This window comes from Hyla sarda, chromosome 3, assembly GCF_029499605.1.
Source record: "Hyla sarda isolate aHylSar1 chromosome 3, aHylSar1.hap1, whole genome shotgun sequence".
In the NCBI taxonomy this organism is placed as follows: Eukaryota; Metazoa; Chordata; class Amphibia; order Anura; family Hylidae; genus Hyla; species Hyla sarda.
Window position 1 is genome coordinate 430,692,597 of NC_079191.1, and position 26,778 is coordinate 430,719,374.

The 26,778-nt window shown below is 45.6% G+C and overlaps 1 protein-coding gene across 3 annotated transcripts in view; it reads right to left on the minus strand.

The window, feature by feature from the left end:
* The window catches only part of COQ8A (coenzyme Q8A), an 85,292-nt gene extending 60,235 nt beyond the window's left edge, over positions 1 to 25,057 (minus strand). The window contains exon 1 of one of the 3 annotated variants that reach the window (XM_056568487.1): positions 25,037 to 25,057. The gene's annotated coding sequence lies outside the window, so the exon portion shown is untranslated. Of the gene's footprint in view, positions 1 to 11,781; positions 11,953 to 25,036 lie in introns of those variants that run through there. The other 2 variants (XM_056568486.1, XM_056568485.1) reach the window with 2 other exon arrangements.
* Between the last annotated feature and the right edge of the window lie 1,721 nt (positions 25,058 to 26,778).

Below are 26,778 nucleotides of genomic sequence, written 5' to 3' on the forward strand. Positions count from 1 at the left end.
GCTCTTTATTTCATTATCTCCATTGTTACTTTTCTCTAAACCTAACACATTTATCCCTAAAATGTAATCTTTGGCACCAGAACAATCCAACAGCCCAATGACGCAAGTAATTCTATTCTCATGGCGGGTCCAGATCTGAGCGCCAAGATTACAGCTATAATAAAGATGGATCATGGGCTATTACATGACAATGTGACCTGTATTATATATATATATATATATAGGAGCCGTATTATAGTAGTTATATTCTTGTATATAGGAGCAGTATTATAGTAGTTATATTCTTGTATATAGGGACAGTATTATAGTAGTTATATTCTTGTATATAGGAGACAGTATTATAGTAGTTATATTCTTGTATATAGGAGGTAGTATTATAGTAGTTATATTCTTGTACATAGGAGCAGTATTATAGTAGTTATATTCCTGTATATAGGAGGCAGTATTATAGTAGTTATATTCTTGTACATAGGAGCAGTATTATAGTAGATATATTCTTGTATATAGGAGCAGTATTATAGTAGTTATATTCTTGTATATAGGAGCAGTATTATAGTAGTTATATTCTTGTATATAGGAGGCAGTATTATAGTAGTTATATTCTTGTATATAGGAGCAGTATTATAGTAGTTATATTCTTGTATATAGGAGCAGTATTATAGTAGTTATATTCTTGTATATAGGGACAGTATTATAGTAGTTATATTCTTGTACATAGGAGCAGTATTATAGTAGTTATATTCCTGTATATAGGAGGCAGTATTATAGTAGTTATATTCTTGTATATATAGGAGGCAGTATTATACTAGTTACATTCTTGTATATAGGAGGCAGTATTATAGTAGTTATATTCTTGTATATAGGAGCAGTATTATAGTAGTTACATTCCTGTATATAGGAGCAGTATTATAGTAGTTATATTCTTGTATGTAGGAGGCAGTATTATAGTAGTTATATTCTTGTATATAGGAGGCAGTATTATAATAGTTATATTCTTGTATATAGGAGCAGTGTTATAGTAGTTATATTCTTGTATATAGGAGCAGTATTATAATAGTTATATTCTTGTATATAGGAGGCAGTATTATAGTAGTTATATTCTTGTATATAGGAGCAGTATTATAGTAGTTATATTCTTGTATATAGGAGGCAGTATTATTGTAGTTATATTCTTGTATATAGGAGCTGTATTATAGTAGTTATATTCCTGTATATAGGAGCAGTATTATAGTAGTTATGCAGTATTATAGTAGTTATATTCAGTTTGACAAGTGCTGAATAGATTCACATTGTCCCAGAACCACCTACCATTGTTTCTTCCCTTTCTCTCACTCCATTTGGCAGCTCAGACAATAAAGAATTAAAAACTCTTCACCCCCCAAAAAATGATAACATTTGCACCATGATACATGCAGTATAATGAAAGTTATGAAATAAAACACACATCACTGATGACATTATTTGCACAAACAAAAAGACTACAATAAATAAAAGCCGTCATGTTTCTTTAAAGGGAGTAAATTGGGTTCCTGGTGCGCACACTGTAACACGCCGCTCTCATCCCAACAAGCAGAGACATTTATTAGCTAAAAAAGGCAGCGAGCCAACAACAACAATACAGACCTGGAGGACGAAGCTGGCAGCAGCAGCCAGAATGTGGAACAACAAGGAGGGAAGACACGACCGGGGGGGTAAAAATAAAGGGGGAACCAATCCTTCCCAAACCCCTCCTCACAGCCGGGACCTCCTCGACACGGAGCGCAACGCCATAAAAAGCAGAACTTCTATATAGTCCTATCCCACAGACTGAATCATAGCTGGAAACAACGTATAGAAGATAAGGGGGGACGGGGAGCACTAACCATTAGATTGCAAGCTTTTGGGGTCACCATTTCCTATATAGTGTTTACATGCTTTATTGTGCAATAAATATCAGGGTTGTTATGTAATGATTTTTTACTTCCTTTTTTGGCTGAAATCGTCTTCTTTGCAAATTTATTTGACATTTCGTATATTCTGGACAAGAAAGCGACTGACAGACATTACATGGTCTCTATTGGCATTGAAGTGCTGCAGAATTTGTTGGCGCTTTATCAGTGTTTTCCAAACGAGGGTGTCTCCAGCTGTTTTAAAACTACAACTCCCAGCATGCCCGGACAGCCAAAGGCTGTCCGGGCATGCTGGGAGTTGTAGTTTTAAAACAGTTAGAGGCACCCTGGTTAGTAAACACTGCTCTGTGCATTGCTGTAGGTCTCCCATCCACTGCCCAGACCATGATATCTGCTGCTTAGCATGCTGGGAGTTGTAGTTTTGCAACAGTTAGAGGCACCCTGGTTAGTAAACACTGCTCTGTGCATTGCTGTAGGTCTCCCATCCACTGCCCAGACCATGATATCTGCTGCTTAGCACGCTGGGAGTTGTAGTTTTGCAGTTAGAGGCACCCTGGTTAGTAAACACTGCTCTTAGCATGCTGGGAGTTGTAGTTTTGCAACAGTTAGAGGCACCCTGGTTAGTAAACACTGCTCTGTGCATTGCTGTAGGTCTCCCATCCACTGCCCAGACCATGATATCTGCTGCTTAGCATGCTGGGAGTTGTAGTTTTGCACCAAACGGAGTCAGACTGGTTGGGCAGCACCCGCAAAGATAGTTGTGATACTGTTGTGTTGAAGGGGTACTCCAGTGGAAAAACTTTATTATAATTTTATTATTTTTTTTTAATGAACTGGTGAATTTTAGTGGAGTCCTGTGGGGATTAGTTGAGATCCTTTGGATAGGGGATAAGTTATCTTTCATTGCACTACTCTTTTAAAGGGGTACTCCGGTGGAAATATATATATTTTTTTTTTTTTTTTTTTTTTAATGACCTGGTGCCAGAAAGTTTAACAGATTTGTAAATTACTTCTATTAAAAAAAATCTTAATCCTTTTAGTACTTTTTAGCTGCTATGTGCTACAGAGTTGTCCACTGCACAGAGTAGAAGAGGTTTGCTATGGGGGATTTGCTTCTACTCTGGACAGTTCCCAGGACAGGTGTCATCAGAGAGCACTTAGACAGAAAAGAACAACTCAACTTCAGCAGCTCATAAGTACTGAAAGTATTAAGATTTTTTAATAGAAGTAATTTACAAATCTGTTTAACTTTCTGGAGCAAGACGATATGAAAAAAAAAAGTTTTTCCCTGGAATACCCCTTTAAAGGAGTAGTGCAGTGAAAAATAACTTACCTATCCCCTATCCAAAAGGATAAGTTATAGATCGCGGGGATCTAACCGCTGGGACCCCCGCAATCTCCTGAATAGGGCCCCCGCAGGAAGCCGCTGCCGACACGCCCCCTCCATGTGTCTCTATGGGATACATGGAGGGGGAGTGTTGGCCGGCGCACCGTGCGGCGCTAAGCATGCCCCCTTCCAGCAGACTGCCGGGGCCCTATTCAGGAGATCGCGGGGGGTCCCCCAGTGGTAAGATCCCAGCGATCTATAACTTATCCCTATCCTTTGGATAGTGGATAAGTTATTTTTCACTATATTACTCCTTTAAGCTCATTGAATACAATTGTAACAAAACCTCAGCTGGATGTCATCCATCACGGATAACAGGCATAAGTCATGAAAATGAAGGCTTGACAAATGCGTATGCCAAAAAGAAGGTTTCCATTCACTGACAGCTAGTAGAAATTTTGAAATGTAAACTGAAGTATTTTAAAACATCTATAATCAAATTAAATAAAATTACCGTATTTTTCGCCGTATAAGACACACACTTTCTTCCCCAAAACTGGGGGGGGGGGGGGAAGTTGGTGCATCTTATAAGGCGAAAACACACCTATCGGGTCGGTCCCTGCGGCCATCAACGACCGGGGACCCGCGGCTAATACAGGACATCACCGATCGTGTTGATGCCCTGTATTAACCCTTCAGACGTGGCGATCAAAGCTGACCGCCGCGTCTGAAGCGAAAGTCGGGCTGTTCGGGACCGCCATGGTGAAATTGCGGCATCCCCGAACAGCTTACAGGACACCGGGAGGGACCTTACCTGGCTCCTCGGTGTCTGCTCCGTGCCGGGATCCCCTTCGTCGTCATCACGCACGCCATCCCCGTCATCCAATAGGAGCGGCGTGCGTAGCGACGTGATGACGGAGACAGAAAGCGTGGATCCCGGGGAAGATGACATCCGGAGCGTCGGGGACACCCCGAGGACGCGGCGACAGCAATGGAGCGACATCCAGGGCAGTGGGTGACGGGTTCGGAGCGTTGGGGACACGCGAGTACTACCTTCTATCCAGTGGTCTTCAACCTGCGGACCTCCAGATGTTGCAAAACTAGTAGTTTTGCAACATCTGGAGGTCCGCAGATTGAAGACCACTGTTGGGTGCAGAATCTTTTTTTTTCTAGATTTTGCACCTTTAAAATTGGGTGCATGTTATATGCTGGTGCGTCCTATAGGGCAAAAAATACGGTAAATAAAATTTTAATAACATTTTTAAAAAAGTTAGAAAGAAGATAAAAATGTTGCAGTCATGCCAAAATTATTTAAAAGGACAAGTATCATGGAAAAAAAAAAAAAAAACGTATCCCCCCATACGAAGGATGCGCAGGAGATACATGGATATCCTATAAAGATACATGGAGGGGGCGTGTTAGCGGTCGCGCCATGTGGGGATGAAACGATTCCTTCATGCGGACTGTCGGGGGGCCCCGTACAGGAGATAGCAGGGGTCCCAGCGCTTGGACCCCCCACGATCTATAACTTATCCCCTATGCTTCAGATAGGGAATAAATTATATATCACTACAGTTTTCCTTTAAGACGAACACCATTTTTGGTGCAGAATATTGACAGCTGCGGAGTGATGGGCGAGGGCATCAAGGGCATTATACAGTCTGCACCATGTTCTGTGCCCGATGCACTTCTATGTCCAGAATGACACAGCTATACCCGAAGCTGGATATAAATAAGGTCACACTGCCAAGGTCACAATGACGGTATTCAACAGTAGTAACACAGAAGCTGGCAAAGGAGGGCACTGCCAGAGCGGGATCAACACCCCCCCCCCCCCCCCCCCCCAATCTCTATATTCACCTACAACTGTGCAAAGGAAGGATCCGCAACACAGAGTCCCAGTACAGCAGACAATGGAGCGTCCTAGATTCACAACACTCCCTCCGGCTCGGGCAGCCTGTGCCAAGTCAGGAAAACTTCTCAGCAGCCAAAGCTTATGCAACCAACTCCTAACAGTGATCAAAAACAACAACAACCGCCACAAAAAGGTCACCCTACACCCTGTACAGAGGCACCACTGTGCTACAACAGGAAGCTTCCCCAAACCTGCGGCTCTTGGCTGTCAGGGCATGCTGGGGGTTGTAGTTTTGCAACAGCTGAAGAGTGAGTGACCAGTAGTTAAAGGGGTACTGCCATGGAAAACTTTTTTTTTTTTTTTTTTTATCAACTGGTGCCAGAAAGTTAAACAGATTTGTAAATCACTTCTATTAAAAAATCTTAATCCTTCCAGTACTTTTTAGGGGCTGTATACTAAAGAGAAATCCAAAAAAGAAATGCATTTCCTGTGATGTCCTGAGCACAGTGCTCTCTGCTGACCTCTGCTGTCCATTTTAGGAACTGGAGAAAAATCCCCATAGCAAGCATATGCTTCTCTGGACAGTTCCTAAAATGGACAGCAGAGGTCAGCAGAGAGCACTGTGGTCAGGACATCACAGGAAATGCATTTCTTTTTTGGATTTCTCTTTAGTATACAGCCCCCAAAAAGTACTGGAAGGATTAAGATTTTTTTTAATAGAAGTGATTTACAAATCTGTTTAGCTTTCTGTCACCAGTTGATTTATGAAAAAAAAAAAAAAAGTTTTCCACGGTAGTACGCCTTTAAGGCATGCTGGGGGTTGTAGTTTTGCAACAGCTGAAGAACCAGAGGTTAAAAAGGGGTATTCCAGGATTTGTTTTTTTTATTTGACTATGCTAGAGGGGCTGTAAAGTTAGTGTAGTCCATAATATAGTGTCTGTACCTGTGTGTGACGGTTTTCTCACAATTCTTCTGTGATTTTCACCCCAATATTTATTTTTAACAGCATGCAAAATGACTGTTGTCTCTGATTTTTCCCAGGTTGCAATGCGGCCGAGACATTACATCACTAGTCAGCTTATGACAGGGAGCCTGTCTGCTTCAATGGGTGGAGCGATCGCTGGGTGGGAAAAAGATCAACTGCAACAAATGCAACAGCTGTAGGCACCCTGATTGAAAACCACAGGTCTTTTGAATGGATGCAGCTCATTTATGTTTCAATGGGTGGGGGTGGATGATGTGTGGGAAGGAGGAAAATGGAATTATGGGATTTGTAGGCAAGAGAAGAAAAGTCAAACAGGAAATACAAGTTCACAGAAAGCTAGCCCCAGTATTATGGTAATCTCACAACATAGCCATTTAGCCCCAAGACAAGCGCAGATCCTTCCTAAGCATGTCCATTACTGTCTGCCGGGTAGAGACTAAAATCACCTTATGGTGGAGAACCCCTTTAAAAGGAGTACAGTGGTGCAGGACAACTTATACCCCTAGCCAAAGGATAGGGGATTTATTGCCTGATTACGGGGGCGGGGTTCAAACACTGGGACCCTCACAATCTACTGCACGGCACCCCGCTATCCGCATGAACTAAGCTGAGACAGAGCGGAGACTGGTAGGTCCCCTACATACATCTCTATGGAAAAGCCAAAGATAAAGAGATACATGGAAGGGGGGCGTGTTGAACACCGCTTTGTGTGGGGGGTCTAAAGCAGTGTTTCCCAACCAGGGTGCCTCCAGCTGTTGCAAAACTAAAACTCCCAGCATGCCCGGACAGCCTTCGGCTGTCCGGGCATGCTGGGAGTTGTAGTTTTGCAACAGCCGGAGGCGCCCTGGTTGGGAAACACTGGCCTACAGTCTCCTTGCACAGAGCATAGAAGAGCAGGGTGCCGTGCAGGAGATTGCGGGGGGTCCCAGCAGTCGGACCCCCCACATTTAGACACTTATGTGACTAGGGGATAAGTTGTCCTGCACCACAGTACCCCTTTAAGGAACACTGCATTACAGTCTAAAATAAATGCCCCACTCACATAACACAGAAGAAAGTAGACCCACATGGCAGCAGTCCTGAATCCCAAGCTGTCTCTAGCTGTTGCATGATGGGAGTTGTAGTCCTGCAGCAGCTGGAGGTCACTGCATGTCTTATACACAGGATGATGAAGAAAGGAATGCCCAGCAAGGTCAGCTCGGATAAATGCTTAACTTCTTTATTTCGGCTCACAGACACAAGACCTATGACTAAGGTTGGCATGTCCAACCGAAACGCGTCACATCCATCTGAGGTCTTTAGTCTGTGAGCTGAAATAAAGAAGAAGTTAAAGGGGTACTCCACTGAAAAACATAAAATTTAAATCAACTGGTGCCAGAAAGTTAAACAGATTTGTAAAAAAAAAAGAAAACTTCTATTTAAAAATCTTAATTCTTCCAGTACTTAGCTGCTGTGTGCTCCACAGGAAGTTCTTTTCTGTCTGACCACAGTGCTCTCTGCCGACACCTCTGTCCATATCAGGAACTGTCCAGAGTAGGAGCAAATCCCTAAAGCAAATATTAGAGATGAGCGAACTTACAGTAAATTCGATTCGTCACGAACTTCTCGGCTCAGCAGTTGATGCCTTATCCTGCGTAAATTAGTTCAGCCTTCAGGTGCTCCGGTGGGCTGGAAAAGGTGGATACAGTCCTAGGAAAGAGTCTCCTAGGACTGTATCCACCTTTTCCAGCCCACGGGAGCACCTGAAAGCTGAACTAATTTACGCAGGAAAAGCCATCAACTGCCGAGCCGAGAAGTTCATGACGAATCGAATTTACTGTAAGTTCGCTCATCTCTAGCAAATATATCCTGCTCTGAACAGTTCTGGACACGGAAAGAGGTGTCAGCAGAGAGCACTGTGGTCAGACAGAGAAGAAATTCAAAAAGAAAAGAACTTCCTGTCGAGCATACAGCAGCTGATAAGTACTGGAAGGATTAAGATTTTTAAATAGAAGTCATTTACAGATCTGTTTAACTTTCTGGCAACAGAAAAAAAAAAAAAAAAAAGTTTTCCAGTGGAGTACCCCTTTAATGGGACTATCCTTAGATGAAAAAAGGTATCCATCACCCATATAAAGGCTTTGATCGGTCAGGGTCCGACCAACAAGACCTCCACCCATCACAACTGACCCTGACACACACACTCAGCCCACTATCACTCCATTCACTCAGTAAGAGACTTCCCATGACATAGCACCGTGCCGCCAAAGAGCATGCACGCTTCATTTGCTCCCCCCCCCCCCCAATATTCACTTTTAATTAGGGTGTATGTTGCGCAAAAGTAAAATAAAACAGCGCCACAATTGTCCCACAGGTTCTGCACGGTATTGCAACTCAGGGCCATTCATGTGTCAGTCCACATGTAACCTCCTGTCCTAATGTTCAAGATCAGCTGGAAAAGACAATCAGGATGCCTCCAGCAGCTACAAAACTACAACTCCCAGCATGCCCGGACAGCCTTTGGCTGTCCGGGCATGCTGGGAGTTGTAGTTTTGCAACAGCCGGAGGCACACTGTTTGGAAAACACTCATCTAGAACAACATCAGCGCCCCCTTTCACACCCCTTCCCTCCAGTTGGCCCCTGTTTTGCAAATGCAATCTTCGCTACTGTGGTTGGCATGAAACTACTACAACTCCCAGCATGCCAGGCACTCTGGGAGTTGTAGTTTCACAGCTCCGGACACGACTGCATTCCTATAAGTCACATGCATGCACACCCTCAGAATAATGTATAAAAAAAAAAAAAAAAAAGGAAGAACACTGTATCTCTGGCTTGGATACAGTGTACAAAGGAAGTATTGTTGACACAGGATTATCAGGATATAGTCACCCTTGACCTTTGCCAAAGTTTGACATTCACACTGTTCTTTCATACAGATATTAGCTTTATTTCTCTCTATACTGATAAAAGTATAAAACGTACTATGCTGATTTATGTAGGTATATGCACGCTCACTATTGTGGAATGTACATACCTGACAAAGACTTTTTTTTTTTTTTTTTTTTTTAAAGGGTACCTCTCATCAAATAAACTTTTGATATATTTTAGATGAATGAATGTTGAATCACTTTCCAATAGCATGTTAATGAAAAATATGCTTCTTTCTATTGTATTTTTCCCGATCAGTCCTGGCAGCAAGCATTTCTGACTCATGCTGGAGTCCTAAACACTCAGAGCTGCCAGCCTGCTTTGTTCACAGCCAAACAGGCTGTGAACAAAGCAGGCTGGCAGCTCTGAGTGTTCTCCTTTGTGAACAAAGCAGACTGGCAGCTCGTAGTGTTTAGGACTCCAGCATGAGTCTGAAATGCTTGCTGCCAGGACTGGTAGGGAGACCCCTAGTGGTCATTTCTTCAAAGTGGAAAATTAAATAGAAAGAAGCCTATTTTTTTTAATAACATGCAATTGTAAAGTTATTCTGCATACATTAATCTATAATATATCAAAAGTTTTTTTTTGATGAGAGGTACCCTTTAAATCAACTGGTGCCAGAAAGTTAAACAGATTTGTAAATTACTTCTATAAAAAAAAAAAATCTTAATCCTTCCAGTACTTATTAGCTGCTGAATACTACAGCGGAAATTAATTTTCTTTTTGAAACACAGAGCTCTCTGCTGACATCTCTGTTCATTTTAGGAACTGTCCAGGATAGGAAAAAAAATCCCCATAGAAAACATATGCTGCTCTGGACAGTTCCTAAAATGGACAGAGATGTCAGCAGAGAGCTCTGTGTTTCATACGGAAAATAATTTCCACTGTGGTATTCAGCAGCTAATAAGTACTGGAAGGATTAAGATTTTTTAATAGAAGTAATTTACAAATCTGTTTAACTTTCTGGCACCAGTTGATAAAAATTTTTTTTTTTTTTTTTCACTGGAGTACCCCTTTAAGCACCTTAAGTGCATCCTCACAATTTACTAGACTATGGTCGATATGTGGATTATGAATAGGTATATGCACGCTCGCTCTATCTGAATGTACCTATCTAGCAAAGACATTAGCATTTTGAAGTGTATCCCCCACATTTTTAATATATATTTTGAAATATATAACACTATACAGATATATGAATTAGAAATAGGTATATGCACGCCCACTAGAGTTTAGTGTACATATCAGGCAAATACGTTAGCATTTTTAGTGCGTCCCCACATTACATACTATATATTTGGGATATCCTGATACAGATACTGGTATCGGGACTGATACTGGAGATTTGCACAAGTACTTGTGCAAGTGTCCCTGATACCTGCTGGCGTGACTCCCGCCAGCAGATACCATGGAGGTGCGGTAGGCCACCTGCAGGCAGTAGTAAAGTAGCGCCGATAACGCTGCACGCACAACACGTTTTTGCTATATACAGTTCCCGTATACGTATCAAGCTAAAAAAACATACAGAACCGTATAGAAAACCGTATGCATTGACTTAACATTGTAAACCGTGTGTCAAACGCATCATCCGGTTTAGTCCGTTTTGCGTCATACGTTTTTTTTACCCGTATCCAAAACTGTGGTCTACCACGTCTTTTTTTTTTGGTCCAGGTGAAAAACTGTATTAAACAGTATCTTTTTTTTATTTTTATTTTTTTTAATGGGAGTCAATGGGAACCGTACAGAACTGTATGTGCGTACGGTTCCATCCGGTTTTTGACTTTGCACGGGTTTTTTTTTTTCTTGGCATTTCAATCAAACAAGTGAAACTTTATTCAAAATGGAGTGAAAAGTAAAAAAAAAAAAAAAAAAAAAAAAATTATTCTTTTTCCCCCCCTTCTTAAAAAAAACGGATGCAGCCGGACATCACTTTTCAAACCGTATACGATTTTTAACCCGTAGAGGGTTGAAATTTGTACACACATTTTGATACAGTTAAGTCCGGCTTTGAGGAATCCATTTTTCATTTAAAAAAAAAAAACCTGATACGGGAACTCTATTGCAAAAACGTCGTGTGAATGCAGCCTAACGCTGATCAGTGCTATGCTATGGCAGAGCATCGATCAGTGTACGCCATCTACAGAGTGCATGTTATAGAATAAATGTGAATTCACCCCTTCCCTAATAAAAAAATCTTAAATCACCCCCTTTTCAAATTTGACACATTTTTTTTTTTTTATTAAAAAGCCCTCATTTAAAAAAAAAAAAAAAAAAAAAAAAATACAAAAATTTATAAATATATAAAAAATAAAAAAAAACAACATGAAAGCAAAAACACTGTCACATGACATTGAAAAAAGTATCGGTAATTGGTATCGGCGAGTACGGTATTGGGACATCCCGTATATTATAATATATATCTATATATACACACACATATATATACTATTGTCGATACTCCATACAATAGAACATTTCCAACCCTCCCCATAGTTGTGCTGCTGACATCTGGTGCATAATATAGATAGAACATAAAATAAAACATAATACATATAGAAAAAGAGTAAAGCTAATACAAACACCAACGTCTTTGCGCTGTTACATTGTTGCTACAAAGTTTCCATCCTATAGAATACACTGCTACAATGTAGGTATTTAGGGTCTGCCCTCCACCACACCCCCTTCCTGCAACCTGGCAATGGGCGTGAAACTACAACTCTCAGCATGCCCTGACAGCCTCCGGCTGTCAGGGCATGCTGAGAGTTGTAGTTCCACGCCTCCCTCCAGCCCCATAGGTGGCATGCATGGTATACGTACAGCGCCGTGCACACACGCAGCAGCAGCAGCAGCAGGCCCCAGCTCCTCTTCCTCTCTCACACGAGGTCCTCACTGTTTACCAGGCGGCGTTCACCAAACCCCCTACACAGCCGGCCACGCCCCCTTCTCTGTCATCCGCCGCCATTGGACGCCCGAGACAATCTTGCCCGCGACGGCGATTGGTGGAAAGCCGCTGTCAGTCACAGCGGGAGGCGTGGCCAGCGCGTGCGGGCTCCGCGTCCCGGCCAATCACCGCCAACACGCGGGCGTGGCTGGGCGCGAGAGCAACAAAACAAGCTTCGCCCACGCCAGCCAATCGGAGCGCGCCGCTCCCGGCGCCTCCCCCAGGTGTCCGCAATAAACAAGGAGTTGTCATTCGATATAAACAGCGCAGGAGAGCCGCACAAGGGGCATAGAGAAACAGCGCCGCCCACTGTCCGCAGGTTGTGTGTGGTATCGCAGCTCTGTTGCATTGAAGTGAATGGAGGCAAGTTGTAATACCACACACAACCTGAGGTTGGGGTGGCTGTTGGTATATATATATATATATATATATTTTTTTTTTTGGGACTTTGGTATTTTTTAATGTTTACGCCATCAACCATGTGGTTTAGCTAAGCTTATAATTTAATAGTTCGAACATTTACGCACACGGTGGTACCACATTTGATTATTTTTATTCTTTACTACTTTCTTTTATTTAAAAAATGAGAAAAAGGGTTAATGTACTTTGATGACATTTTTTTTTTACACTTTTTTTTTTTTTTTTAAACCCCATCGGGGACTACAACATGCAATCTTCTGAATGCATACACCGATCAGTGTTATGCCATTGCACAGCATTGATCAGTGTAACCGATGCTCTTCTGCACTAGCCTGGCATGGCATCGCCCATCGGACAACGGAGAGGCAGGTGAGGACCCTCCCGTCGTCCGGTAAGCTGATCGGGACATCGCAATATTGTCGCGATAGTCCCGATAAGCTCCTCTGAGCTGCCAGGATTCTTTTACTTTGATCGAGGTGTCTAAAGGGTTAATTTTGGGCTGGATCGGCCGTGCCCGGCATTAGACATGGGTGCTGGCTGCCCATAGCAAACAGGATCCACCAGGTTTAACCCGTTCTCTGCCGGTGAGAACAGTTTAAACCCCTTAAACTGGACCAGGACGTACAGGTACGCCCTGAGTCCTTAACCCCTTAAGGACCCATTTATACCTTAAGGACCCGGCCATTTTTTGCACATCTGACCACTTTCACTTTAAACATTAAAGGGGTAGTCCAGTGGTGAAAAACTTATCCCCTATCCTAAGGATAGGGGATAAGTTTGAGATCGCGGGGGGTCCGACCGCTGGGGCCCCCTGCGATCTCTCTGTACGGGGCCCCGGCTCTCCGGACAGATAGCGGGTGACGACCTCCGCACGAAGCAGCGGCCGACACGCCCCCTCAATACATCTCAATGGCAGAGCCGGAGATTGCCGAAGGCAGCGCTTCGGCTCTGCCATAGAGTTGTATTGAGGGGGGCGTGTCGGCCGCCGCCTCGTGCGGAGGTCGACACGCCCCCTTCCCGCGGGCTGTCGGGGCGCCTTACAGGAGATCGCGGGGGGCCCCAGCGGTCGGACCCCCCACGATCTCAAACTTATCCCCTATCCTTAGGATAGGGGATAAGTTGTTAACCACTTTGCAAGTTGTTAACCAAGTTGCTTTTACCTTTTATTCTGATTCCGAGATAGTTTTTTCGTGACATATTCTACTTTATGTTAGTGGTAAAATTTTGCCGATACTTGAATAATTTCTTGGTGAAAAATTCCAAAATTTGATGAAAAAATTGAAAATTTTGCATTTTTATAACTTTGAAGCTCTCTGCTTGTAAGGAAAATGGATATTCCAAATAAATTATACATTGATTCACATATACAATATGTCTACTTTATGTTTGCATCATAAAATTGATGAGTTTTTACTTTTGGAAGACACCAGAGGGCTTCAACGGTCAGCAGCAATTTTCCGATTTTTCACAAAATTTCCAAACTCACAATTTTTCAGGGACCAGTTCAGGTTTGAAGTGGATTTGAAGGGTCTTCATATTAGAAATACCCCATAAATGACCCCATTATAAATACTGCACCCCCTAAAGTATTCAAAATGACATTCAGTAAGTGTGTTAACCCCTTAAGGACTCAGGGTTTTTCCGTTTTTGCACTTTTGTTTTTTCCTCCTTACCTTTTAAAAATCATAACCCTTTCAATTTTCCACCTAAAAATCCATATTATGGCTTATTTTTTGCGTCGCCAATTCTACTTTGCAGTGACATTAGTCATTTTACCGAAAAATGCACGGCGAAACGGAAAAAAAAATCATTGTGCAAAATCGAAAAAAAAACGCCATTTTGTAACTTTTGGGGGCTTTCGTTTCTACGCAGTGCACATTTCGGTAAAAATTACACCTTATCATTATTCTGTAGGTCCATACGGTTAAAATGATACCCTACTTATATAGGTTTGATTTTGTCGCACTTCTGGAAAAAATCATAACTACATGCAGGAAAATTTATACGTTTAAAAATGTCATCTTCTTACCCCTATAACTTTTTTATTTTTCCACGTACGGGGCGGTATGAGGACTCATTTTTTGCGCCGTGATCTGAAGTTTTTATTGGTATGATTTTTGTTTTGATCTGACATTTTGATCACTTTTTATTCATTTTTTAATGTTATAAAAAGTTACCAAAATACGCTTTTTTGGACTTTGGAATTTTTTTGCGCGTACGCCATTGACCGTACGGCTTAATTAATGATATATTTTTATAGTTCGGACATTTACGCACGCGGCGATACCACATATGTTTATTTTTATTTTTTTTTACACTTTTATTTTTTTTATGGGAAAAGGGGGGTGATTCAAACTTTTATTAGGGAAGGGGTTAAATGACCTTTATTAACACTTTTTTTAAACTTTTTTTTTGCAGTGTTATAGGTCCCATAGGGACCTATAACACTGCACACACTGATCTCTTATACTGATCATTGTTATCCCATAGGGACCTATAACACTGCACACACTGATCTCTCATCCTGATCACAGGCGTGTATTAACACGCCTGTGATCAGCATTATCGGCGCTTGACTGCTCCTGCCTGGATCTCAGGCACGGAGCAGTCATTCGTCGATCGGACACCGAGGAGGCAGGTAAGAGCCCTCCCGGTGTCCGATCAGCTGTTCGGGACGCCGCGATTTCACCGCGGCGGTCCCGAACAGCCCGACTGAGCAGCCGGGATACTTTCAGTTTCACTTTAGAAGCGGCGGTCAGCTTTGACCGCCGCTTCTAAAGGGTTAATACCGCACATCGCCGCGATCGGCGATGTGTGGTATTAGCCGCGGGTCCCGGCCGTTGATTAGCACCGGGACCCACGCGATATGATGCGGGATCGCGGCGCGATCCCGCTTCATATCGCGGGAGCCGGCGCAGGACGTAAATATACGTCATGCGTCGTTAAGGGGTTAAAGGACATCTGCAGCATGATTAACACTTATCCTCTATCCACAGGGGGGATAAGTGTTTGATCGCGGGGGTCCGACCGCTGGGACCTCCTGTGATCTCCTGTACGGGGCCGCAGCTGTCCCGTGCAGGGGGCGTGCCAGCCGCAGCATGACGTTGTAGCCGGCACGCCTCCTCCATACATCTCTATGGGAGAGGCAGCATTCGTGCCTCCCCCTCTCCCCCATAGAACTGTATGGGGACGGGGAGGAGACGGGGCGTCATCGTCACCATGAGCGCTAATGGCGGCGCCCCGTTAGGGAGATCGAGGGGGATCCCAGCGGTCAGACCCCCCGCAATCAAACACTTATCCCCTATCCTGTGGATAGGGAATAAGTGTCATACCGCTGCAGCTGTCCTTTAACCCTTTAGGTGTTTCACAGGAATAGCAGCAAAGTGAAGGAGAAAATTCAAAATCTTCATTTTTTACACTCGCATGTTCTTGTAGACCCAGTTTTAGAATTTTTTTGTTTTTGAAGGGGTAATAGAAGAAAAATCCCCCCAAAATGTGTTACCCAATGTCTCTCGAGTAAGGAAATACCTCATATGTGGATGTCAAGTGTTCGCAGTAGAGGGCACGGAAGGGAAGGAGCAACAATGGGATTTTGGAGAGTGAGTTCTGCTGAAATGTTTTTTGGGGGGCATGTCACATTTAGGAAGCCCCTATGGTGCCAGAACAGCAGAAAACCCCCACATGGCATACCATTTTGGAAACTACACCCTCAAGGCATGTAACAAGGGGTACAGTGAGCCTTAACACCCCACAGGTGTTTGACGACTTTTCGTTAAAGTTGGATGTGTAAATGAAAAAAAAAAATTTGTCACTAAAGTGCAGTTTTTTCCCCAAATTTATCATTTTTACAAAGGGTAATGGGAGAAAATGTACCCCAGCATGTTAGTGTAATTTTTTTTTTTACACTAACAGGCTGGTGTTGCCCCCAACTTTTCCTTTTCATAAGGGGTAAAAGGAAAAAAGCCCCCCAAAATTTGAAGTGCAATTTCTCCCGAATACGGAGATACCCCATATGTGGCCCTAAACTGTTTCCTTGAAGTACGACAGGGCTCCGAAGTGAGAGAGCGCCATGTGCATTTGAGGACTACATGGGGATTGCTTAGGGGTGGACATAGGGGTATTCTACTCGCGCTGTTGCTAAACTCCCAGCATGCCTGGACAGTCAGTGGCTGTCCAGAAATGCTGGGAGTTGTTGTTTTGCAACAGCTGGAGGCTCTGTTTTGGAAACACTGCCGTACAATATGTTTTTCATTTTTATTGGGGCCCGTCAGTGTGAATGTACCCTAAAAACACTACACTACACTACACTAACACATAATAAAGGGTAAAACACTACATATACACCCCCTTACACTGCCCCCCCCGGGCAGTGTAAGGGGGTGTATATGTAGTGTTTTACCCTTTATTATGTGTTAGTGTAGTGTAGTGTAGTGTTTTTAGGGTACATTCACACTGACGAGCGTTTACGGTGAGTTTCCCGCAGCCCAAACTTGAAGCAGAAAACTTACTGTAAACCTGCCTGTGTGAATGTACCCTGTACATTCACATGGGGGGGGCAAACCTCCAGCTATTTCAAAACTAAAACTCCCAGCATTACTGACAGACCGTGCATGCTGGGAGTTGTACTTTTGCAACAGCTGGAGGCAAACCTTCAGTTATCTAACTCAGTATTTTCCAACCAGTGTGCCTCCAGCTGTTGCAAAACTACAACTCCCAACATGTACTGATCGCCGAAGTGCATGTTGGGAGATGTAGTTATGCAACAGCTGGAGGTACTCAACTACAACTCCCAGCATGCCGAGACAGCTGTTTGCTGTTTGGGCATGCTGGGATTTGCAGTTTTGCAACATCTGGAGGGCTACAGTTAGAGACCACTGCACAGTGATCTCCAAACTGTAGCCCTTCAGCTGTTGCAAAACTGCAAATCCCAGCATGCCCACACAGCAAAAAGCTGTCTGGGCATGCTGGGAGTTTTAGTTTTGCAACATCGGGAGGGCTACAGTATAGACACAACTGTATAGTGGTCTCATACTGTAGCACTCCAGATGTTGCTAGGCAACTCACCGGCTTCCGTAGGATCCAGGGAGTCGCATCGCCGTCCTCTTTTTCCACCGATCCCCGTCCCGATTGCAGCCCGCTGCCGTCGCCGATGGGTGAGTGGACTTCGGCGCCGGTCCCTGTCGGTTTCCCCGTCCTGCCCTGCCTATTGTGGGTGGGCAGATCGGGGAAAAAGGAAAGTTAACCTCCCCGCCCCCCATCTGCTATTGGTCGTCGCTTCTGACGACCAATAGCAGGGATAGGAGGGGTAGCGCCCCTGCCACCTCACTCCTATCCCTTCAGGGGGATCGTAGGTGTCTTGGACAACCGCAATCCCCCTTATATTCCGGGTCACCATAGACCCGTATGACCCGGAATAGGCGCAAATCACAAGTGTGAATTCACTTGCGATATGCGCCGACTGCCGACATAGGGGGTCTGTTGACCCCCCTGGGCATTTGCGCGGGGTGCCTACTGATCGATAACAGCAGTCACCCCAGTGTGGTCCCCGCCCGGCGCGCGGCGGTCACTGAAATTCCCACGGGCGTACATGTACGCCCTGGGTCCTTAAGTACCAGGGACCAAAGGCGTACCTGTACTCCCTGGGTCCCTATGTGGTTAAGGATGGAGGATAGAGCGCATATGCCCTACATCCCCAAGAGGGTAAAGGGGTACTCTGCTGGAAAACATATATATATATATATATATATATATATATATATTTTATTTATTTATTTATTTTTTTTATCAACTGATGCCAGAAAGTTAAACAGATTTGTAAATTACTTTTATTTAAAAATCTTAATCCTTCCAGTACTTATCAACTGCTGTATGTTACACAGGAAGTTCTTTTCTGTTTGAATTTCCTTCTTGTCTGACCACAGTGCTCTCTGCTGACCCCTCTGTCCATTTTAGGAACTGTGCAGAGCGGGGGGGGGGGATTGTTATGAGGATTTGCTCCAGCTCTGGACAGTTCCTGACATGGACAGAGGTGTCAGCAGAGAGCACTGTGGTCAGACAGAAAGGAAATTCAAACAGTAAAGAACTTCCTGTGGAGCATACAGCAGCTGATAAGTACTGGAAGGATAACGATTTTTTTTTATAGAATTCATATAGAATTCTGTTTAACTCTCTGGCACCAGTTGACCAGCAAAGTACCCCTTCAAGGGTATAGGGTATTTTTTTTTTAGTTTTGCACTTTTTTTTCCCTCCTCACCTTTTAAAAATCATAACACTTTCAATTTTCCACCTGCAGACCTATATGAGGGCTTGTTTTTTTGTTCCACCAATTTTACTTTGTTAAGAAAGCAAAATCTACCACAAAATCTACCACAAAACCTAAATTGAAAAATAAAAGCCATTTGGCAACTTTGGGGGTTTCATTTCTACGCAGTTATCTTTATTCTGTTGCTCCATCCGATTACAAGGATACCCAATTTGTATAGGTTTTGTTTTACTTTTGTGATAGCCTGGGGGTGTAGGGTATGGGGAGTGTAGCTGTGCAGTTATTAAAGGGTGCTTGTTAACCCTTGCTATTCGTGACGCCAGGGTGAGGGCTCCTCAATAAAGCTTTTCCTACCCTGCCCTTCCCAGGAACAATAGGGAGGGAGATGATAATAGGTTTGAGGTAGGTAGTAATAATGGATTGTCCACAACCGGAAAGCTTCTGTAAACAGCGTTAACTTTACTGAAGATTTTCTGTACACTTCAACAACATAACAGTCTCTTATCATAACAATAGCTTCCTTTGGAGATTGACAATGGTTGGGACTTTAGCTTTAAGAGTCTTTTAGTCTTTTGCGCTGTTCCACTGGATTTAGGGGAATTAGTTGCGGTCCAGTAGTCACGCTAGCATTAACAGGAATTAGACTTGAACTCACGATTTTTGGTTCTGCTGAGGCCGTATGTTTTGAGGCCTATCGTATCTTTGAAAGTTGCGTAGCACACCGTCCTGTCAGTGCGGCATCCATGAGAGCAGCAACCCAAGAGAGTGATAATTGGACGCAGCTCCCTTATATGGGCAGGGGCTGGACTAATGCTAATTGGTCCAAACTGATGTCAATAACCTTTACAGAGATTTGTGGGTAACACGTGACCCAAGGACCTCCTAAGGTCCTGCAACATACCATAGAGGTTACTAGCATGGTCACATGACAGAAGGTCCTGCGACGCTGAACAAGGTAAGTACTATACATTACTATAAAACATATATATAATTATTAATATATACATTTATTATTATTAAAGATAGACTTTAGGAGAGGCGACTAGGGGCTGTCCCACCTGAGGAACCCTACCTGAACGTAGTTACTCTGACTTTGGGGACCTCTACACTAGGTACTGTATGCAATACTGTACCGGGACACCACACTTTACTACTTTAAAAGAATTATAACTTTTTGTATGAAATTTGGTATATTTAAAATTTTCCTTTCCTGGTCCCTATAACTTTTTTATTTTTCTGTATACGGGGCTACATGAGGGTCATTTTATGTGCTGGGATTTGTAGTTCGTATCGGTACCATCTTTGTTTTGATGGGACTTTCTGGTCGCTTTTTATAAAAAAAAATTCTGGTCTATGAAGTGACCAAATATCTGCAATTCTTGACTTTAGTATTTTTTTTTTTTTTACGTCTACGCCATTGACCATCCGATTTAATTGATGTTATATATTACTAGTACGGACATTTACACACACAGAAATACTACATATGTTTATTTTTGTTTGCATTATGTTATTTGACAAATAGGAAAAGAGAAAGTGATGAAATTTTTTATTCTGGGAGCGGGGGGATTTATGCACATTTTTTATTTTAATTATTTTTTACACTTTTTTTTTAGTCCCTATAACATGGAATTTTTAGATTGCTAACACTGTTCAATGCTGGGCTATTACACAACATTGATCAGTGTTATCTGCGCAGGCCAGAGCAGCAGAGAAGACATCAGATGGCATGGAGGCAGGTAGGAGCCCTCCGGCCGTCAGGTAAGCTGATCGGAACCCCGCATAGTGGTCCCAATCAGCTTACACAACATTGATATTTCCCCAGTAAGATATACTACATGGTCTGATGGATAGCGCTTGCTACTGTGGGTGATTACATGAATGCTATACATGTGATTGTAACGCTTAGGTAATTAATGTTTGTATAAGTGACTATTCCTGGGTGACATCTTTTAACCCCTTAACGACATTGGAGGTAAATATACATTGTGGCGGACTGGAACCTAACTTACCAGGATGAACATAAAAGTGGCATTCAGACTATGAATCCTTATATACAGCAACTGGGACCTCACTGGCAATGGCGGACATCAGCAATCACGCTGAGATACCTGCTATTAACCCTTCAGATACCGTGATCAATACTGATCTAAAGCAGTTGCGGTGCTTGTGTTTACTCATTGGACCACCTGCAGCACAATTGTGGGGGTCCGATGAGTAAAAATGACAGCCGGAACTCTGCTTCCCCTCTCCTTCCCCTCTCCGGGGGGGGGGGGTTTGGGGGTGAACAGCATCGGTGACACCCCGACGAACCAGGTGCACCCGTCCACCTGTCACTCACCCACACATCCCCCACAGAATATTCTGTGTACTCGTCCCAGTCCCGTCACCGTCATCTTCCAAATGTATTTTTTTTTTTGCGCCTTTATTTTTAGGTAAAAAAAAAAAAATCGCCAGCCAAAAGTTGCAGGGGGGGGGGGGGGGGGGGGGGGAAACGCCATATGTGAAAATGCAGTTTTGGAAAATTAAAGGCTGTACGTCACGTCATGTATGGCCAACCTGGTCATGTGATCAAACTTCACGGAAAAAATCAATAAGGTATATGGTAGATTGCAACAACTGAATGAAAAATAAATAAATAGATTAAAAAGCAACAAGCAGCAGTGGAATGTGGTTGCTATGCGCAATTGTGATGTCCCAGTACTGGATATACATCTCACAGTCCTATCAGCTTGAGTCCCTGCACGTCCCCAGGGCTCACCTGTACTGTACCCCTATAATCTGTATAATTGCATGTTATGTGTAATGGACCTTTGAAATGGTCACATGGTAATTGTCACATGTTAAAGTCACATGTTTTGTTACCCAGAGAGCACCAGATGACCCCAGCTAGCCTATGGGCTCTTTGTTCAGGGGGGGCCCTTTATAAGAGGGGGTGGTACTAATCTTCAGTCAAGTCAAGTCTATTCTAGTCAGCGTGGCTGTCCTAAAGTCTATCAAGTCAATGCAAGTCCCAGCAAGCTGTGAGGTCCCCCTGTGTTACTGGTCATCTCTCTGGGATCCTGGCCTAGCTGTAAGGACTGTACCATCTGTCTACCTCAGTAAAGCTACCGTTAACCCTAACCTGGCCTTGGACTATTATTTGCCCTGCCTAAACTAGGACTAGCGGTGCTACCGTTCATGTGGTTCTCAGTTAAAACCACGCCCTGGCGTCACAAACATTTAGGGGTTAACACCATCTGCCCCTGGGCTATAACATCTGCCCCATCCACCTCTCATCGCACCCCCTTGGTGCACCACAAACTTTGGCATCACGAACAGGATACGGGTGTGTGCCTTAACCATAAAGCCACAAATCCTTTCCCCTAGTCTGAGTCTGAATTGTTTCCAAGAAAAATCGCATGCCGATGTGAAAAAGTTTGCGCCAGAAAACTGTATGGCACTTTGTAATGTGCTTCGACCGTGGCGCTGATAAAGGAGAGGGGGCCGTGAAGAAAACTGTGCTGTGTATTGTCACGATCCCGGCTGGTAGGAGGTGGATCCTCTGTGCCAGAGAGGGATTGGTGAGGACCGTGCTAGTGGACCGGTTCTAAGTCACTACAGGTTTTCACCAGAGCCCGCCGCAAAGCGGGATGGTCTTGCTGCGGCGGTAGTGACCAGGTCGTATCCACTAGCAACGGCTCAACCTCTCTGACTGCTGAAGATAGGCGCGGTACAAGGGAGTAGACAAAGGCAAGGTCGGACGTAGCAGAAGGTCGGGGCAGGCAGCAAGGATCGTAGTCAGGGGCAACGGCAGGAGGTCTGGAACACGGGCTAGGAACAAACAAGGGAACGCTTTCACTAGGCACAAGGGCAACAAGATCCGGCAAGGGAGTGCAGGGGAAGTGAGGTGATATAGGGAAGTGCACAGGTGAACACACTAATTGGAACCACTGCGCCAATCAGCGGCGCAGTGGCCCTTTAAATCGCAGAGACCCGGCGCGCGCGCGCCCTAGGGAGCGGGGCCGCGCGCGCCGGGACAGAACAGACGGAGAGCGAGTAAGGTACGGGAGCCGGGGTGCGCATCGCGAGCGGGCGCTACCCGCATCGCGAATCGCACCCCGGCTGGCAGCGGAATCGCAGCGCCCCGGGTCAGAGGATGTGACCGGAGCGCTGCAGCGGGGAGAGTGAAGCGAGCGCTCCGGGGAGGAGCGGGGACCCGGAGCGCTCGGCGTAACAGTACCCCCCCCCTTGGGTCTCCCCCTCTTCTTGGGGCCAAAGAACCTGAGGAAAAAAAACTCAATTTTTCCGTGATGAGGTCCGATGCACATTAGGAGGGGTTCCGTGCGGTAACGCACGAGACAGTCCAATTTTTCATTGTAAACACAATTGATGTAGAGGGGTCTGGCGAGACTGGTCACAGGGACGTTGAACCTGTTGATAAGAGAGGCCAAAAAAAAATTTCCTGCAGATCCGGAATCCAAGAAGGCCATAGTAGAGAAGGAGAAGGTAGAGGAAGATATCCGCACAGGCACAGTAAGGCGTGGAGAAGCAGAGTTGACATCAAGAACTGTGTCACCTTTGTGCGGAGTCAGCGTACGTCTTTCCAGGCGGGGAGGACGGATAGGACAATCCTTCAGGAAGTGTTCGGTACCGGCATAGTACAGGCAAAGATTCTCCATGCGGCGTCGTGTCCTCTCTTGAGGTGTCAAGCGAGACCGGTCGACCTGCATAGCCTCCACGGCGGGAGGCACAGGAACGGTTTGCAGAGGACCAGAGGAGAGAGGAGCCGGGGAGAAAAAACGCCTCGTGCGAACAAAGTCCATATCCAGGCGGAGCTCCAGACGCCATCCGGAAAAACGCATGTCAATGCGAGTGGCAAGATGAATGAGTTCATGTAGGTTAGCAGGAGTTTCTCGTGCGGCCAGAACATCTTTAATGTTGCTGGATAGGCCTTTTTTAAAGGTCGCGCAGAGAGCCTCACTATTCCAGGACAACTCGGAAGCAAGAGCACGGAACTGAATGGCGTACTCGCCAACGGAAGAAACACCCTGGGCCAGGTTCAGCAGGGCAGTCTCGGCAGAAGAAGCTCGGGCAGGCTCCTCGAAGACACCACGGACCTCAGCGGAGAAGGACTGGACTGTGGCTGTGGCAGGATCATTGCGGTCCCAGAGTGGTGTGGCCCCAGACAAGGCCTTTCCAGAAAGGAGACCACGGCAGAGTCTAGAGTCCTCATCAAATTTGTCCGGCAGAGACAAGCAGGGGTTAGGAGCGGCCGGTTGCTGCGGAGGAGTTGCAGGAGCCGGCGGAGGAGATGGTTGTTGCAGTTGCAGCTGCTGTAACTGTGACTTCAGTTGCTGTGTCACGGTGGACAAGTATGCCAGCTGGTGATTTTGTTGGGTGATCATCGTGGAAATGTCGGCAAGACTTGACAGCGGCACCTCAGCGGAATCCATGGCCGGACGCTGCGGAGGAGTTGCAGGAGACGGCGGAGGAGATGGTTGTTGCAGTTGCAGCTGCTGTGTCAGTGGCAGCAGCTGCTGTAACTGTGACTTCAGTTGCTGTTCCACGGAGGACAAGTATGCCAGCTGGTGATTTTGTTGGGTGATCATCGTGAAAATGTCGGCAAGACTTGACAGCGGCACCTCAGCGGAATCCATGGCCGGATCTACTGTCACGATCCCGGCTGGTAGGAGGTGGATCCTCTGTGCCAGAGAGGGATTGGTGAGGACCGTGCTAGTGGACCGGTTCTAAGTCACTACAGGTTTTCACCAGAGCCCGCCGCAAAGCGGGATGGTCTTGCTGCGGCGGTAGTGACCAGGTCGTATCCACTAGCAACGGCTCAACCTCTCTGACTGCTGAAGATAGGCGCGGTACAAGGGAGTAGACAAAGGCAAGGTCGGACGTAGCAGAAGGTCGGGGCAGGCAGCAAGGATCGTAGTCAGGGGCAACGGCAGGAGGTCTGGAACACGGGCTAGGAACAAACAAGGGAACGCTTTCACTAGGCACAAGGGCAACAAGATCCGGCAAGGGAGTGCAGGGGAAGTGAGGTGATATAGGGAAGTGCACAGGTGAACACACTAATTGGAACCACTGCGCCAATCAGCGGCGCAGTGGCCCTTTAAATCGCAGAGACCCGGCGCGCGCGCGCCCTAGGGAGCGGGGCCGCGCGCGCCGGGACAGAACAGACGGAGAGCGAGTAAGGTACGGGAGCCGGGGTGCGCATCGCGAGCGGGCGCTACCCGCATCGCGAATCGCACCCCGGCTGGCAGCGGAATCGCAGCGCCCCGGGTCAGAGGATGTGACCGGAGCGCTGCAGCGGGGAGAGTGAAGCGAGCGCTCCGGGGAGGAGCGGGGACCCGGAGCGCTCGGCGTAACATGTATTATTGGAAAGCCTGTAAAAGCTAAACCGACAATGTGCAAAATCAGAACTGAAGCTATGCTACGAGCCAAAATGTCTGCCGTTGTACCTGAAAGGGTTAACCAGTTGATTGAGAAGCAAGCAAAAGGTTCCTGCCAAAGCCAGCGTCCCGCCCCTGGCGTGGGGATCATGTTGCTGTGTCCAGTCCGAGGTGGAACTCGAAAGGTCTGCCCCTTGTTGCTGGGGGGGGGAATGAAGAGGATGCACCGCTCAGTCACTTCCGGTCCCAGGCCCCGCTGATGACGTCCTTCCGGCTAGCGGCCATTTTGGGGGGTTGACCAGTGAAAGAAGTGGTGCAGAGCCCGTTACCGAGGGGACAGAAGCAGGAAGTTTCCTGGGCGCAGCTGTACAGCGAATCCCAGTGGCTGCGCCCGGCTCCAGAAGTCCCGCACAAGCACCGGCTGCTGCGCAGACTCTGCATACGTCAACGATTGTGCAAAGTAAGTCGCTGGGGCCGGGGGGGGGGGGGGGGAAATTCATCCTTTATCTTTATCCTTCATCCAGCAGCGCCCCTTGAGAGCTGCAGCATAGTGGGGAAGGATCACATGGGGGGGTCCCAGCCAGCCCTGACCAAGCCGTTGCAGCAACCCCCGAAGCCACTTAAAGGGCCAGTAGCCCCCAGATTGTTAAAGGGCTTAGTTGTTATAAAGAAACGGTGGACCAAGATCAAAGCGCATGTGGATGTAGAGACTACTGATGGCTACCATCTTCGTCTCTTCTGCATTGCATTCACAAAGAAGTGCAACAATCAGTCCAAAAACACATCTTAAGTCCAGCATCAACAAGTCTGTCAGATCCGCACCAAGATGATGGAAAACCTTACCCTGAAAGTGCAAGCAAAGGACAACATAGGCCAAGATATTGCAAAGGCCTGTCAATCTATCTATCCTCTATCCTGAAAAAATGTTCTATTTGTGTACTCCTGTACAATAACTTCACCAGACTTGGTCGTATGTCTAACTGACTTCATAGCGTGGCTGTGCTAAAGTCTGTCAAAGTCACTGCAAGTCCCAGCAAGCTGCGAGGTCCCTTGTGTTACTGGTCACCTCTCTGGGATCCTGGCCTAGCTGTAAAGACTGTACCATCTGTTTACCTCAGTAAAGCTACCGTTAACCCTGACCTGGCCTTGGACTCTTATTTGCCCTTCCTAACTAGGATTAGCGGTGCTACCGTTCGTGTGGTTCTCAGTAAAACCACGCCCTGGTGTTACAAACATTTAGGGGTTAACACCATCTGCCTCTGGGCTACAACGCCACGGCAGAAGCACATTACAATCACAAAGTCCTGTACAATACTGTGGCAATCCATCCCAACCTTGACGGTCACCTTGCTTCCTAGGCTGGGACATGTACCTAGGACCACAAGACTGTGCCCCCTCTGTGGGGATGACATGAGTATCCCACGATACATGGGACAAACTGGATTCAGTGACGGTCAGGCTCACAGTGATCACCACTTGTACAGCAGCAGCTTGTGCCATTGGGGGATCACGTGTAGGTGCCTATTGGTTAGGCCAAACCTCCTCCACAGCAGGAGTAGGCCGAGGCACTTTAGTTGGTGCCTGTTGGTTAGGCCAAACCTCCTTGACCACAGGAGTAGGCTTGTGCACATCTGTAGAAGACCCTCGACGCAGATATCTGGGGTCCATAGCAGGTGACTCAGAATACCATTCCTCTTGGACGACCTTCCCCTTGACGCTTGGAGGCAGGAGACCAAATGTATCTGAGTCTCAATCTTCAGAGGGGAAATAGGCGAAAGGGATTTGCGTAGGATTTTTGGGCCTGGCGACGG